Below are 1,715 nucleotides of genomic sequence, written 5' to 3'. Positions count from 1 at the left end.
GAAGAATCGCGCGACACCTTGTGCCGATGCGGTGGAAGCGCTTAGGTTCGGCAGATGTCTGGAGACCGCTACCTGTTTCAGACGCAGTGCTGACTGAAGTACAGGGAAGGTTGCGTTACAGTGTGGGGCTACGTCTCGTGGCTGGGCTGTGGTGTGTGGACGTCCAGATCCCTCCACCACGCAAGCTCCTGCCCCAACCACTACCTGTGACATCTCTTGTGGGCCCTCGGCAGCGTCTATAAAGGAACCAACTGTACATGAAGCAGACACTTCACCTGAGGGTGACGAGTAGGAAACTCGTCAAAACGTTGCGACAAGGAAACGGCAGGGCTCGGTTGACAATAACAGATGAAGTCCACCCAGAAATCCTGCATTCCTATACAGAATTTCCGCCAGTCGGTCTCGGATTAGTGACAGTGAGAAAATCCCGGATATTTCCCGAGAAGTAACACTCTTTGTGGAACGCAAACAGATGTATCACACTATTGGTCATTAACATTGCTACACCGAGAAGAAATGCAGATGATAAACGGGTATTCATTGGACAAATATATTATACTAGAACTGACATGTGATTACATTTTCAGCATTTTGGGTGCATAGATCCTGAGGAATCAGTACCCAGGACCTGCAACATGCGGTCGTGCATTATCCTGCTGAAATGTAGGCTTTCGCAGGGATCGAATGAAGGGTAGAGCCACGGGTCGTAACACATCTGAAATGTAACGTCCACTGTTCACAGTGCCGTCAATGCGAACAAGAGGTGACCGAGACATGTAACCAATGGCACCCCATACCATCACGCCGGGTGATACGCCAGTATGGCGATTACGAATACACGCTTCCAATGTGCGTTCAACGTGATGACGCCAAACACGGATGCGACCATCACGATGCTGTAAACGGAACCTGGATGCATCCGAAAAAATGACGTTTTGCCATTCGTGCACCCAGGTTCGTCGTTGAGTACACCATCGCAGGCGCTTCTGTCTGTGATGCAGCGTCAAGAGTAACCGCAGCCATGGTCTCCGAGTCTACAGTCCATGCTGCTGCAAACGTCGTCGAACTGTTCGTGCAGTTGGTTGGTGTCTTGGAAACGTCCCCATCTGTTGACTCAGGGACCGAGACGTGGCTGCACGATCCGTTACAGCCGTGCGGATAAGATGCCTGTCATCTCGACTGCTAGTGATACGACGCCGTTGGGATCCAGCACGGCGTTCCGTATTACCCTCCTGAACCCACCGATTCCATATTCTGCTAACAGTCATTGGATCTCGACCAATGCGAGCAGGAATGTCGCGATACGATAAACCGCAATCGCGATAGGCTACAATCCGACCTTTATCAACGTCGGAAACGTGATGGTACGCATTTCTCCTCCTTACACGAGGCATCACAACAACGTTTCACCAGGCGACGCCGGTCAACTGCCGTTTGTGTATGAGAAATCGGTCGGAAACTTTCCTCATGTCATCACGTTGTAGGTGTCGCCATCGGCGTCAACCTTGTGTGAATGCTCTGAAAAGCTAATCATTTGCATATCACAGCATCTTCTTCCTGTCGGTTAATTTCGCGTCTGTAGCACGTCATCTTCGTGGTGTAGCAATTTTAATGGCAGAATCCGGCTGAATGGTACGTCTACTCTCTCGGCCGTGACGACGGTAGCATTGACCATACGTGTGTATGCGTGTACTCCTGTACCCCCTCCCTGCGTG

Source organism: Schistocerca piceifrons, chromosome 8, assembly GCF_021461385.2.
Source record: "Schistocerca piceifrons isolate TAMUIC-IGC-003096 chromosome 8, iqSchPice1.1, whole genome shotgun sequence".
NCBI classification, from domain to species: domain Eukaryota; kingdom Metazoa; phylum Arthropoda; class Insecta; order Orthoptera; family Acrididae; genus Schistocerca; species Schistocerca piceifrons.
The sequence above is the reverse complement of the archived record's forward strand: the minus strand, read 5'-3'. Positions refer to the sequence as shown.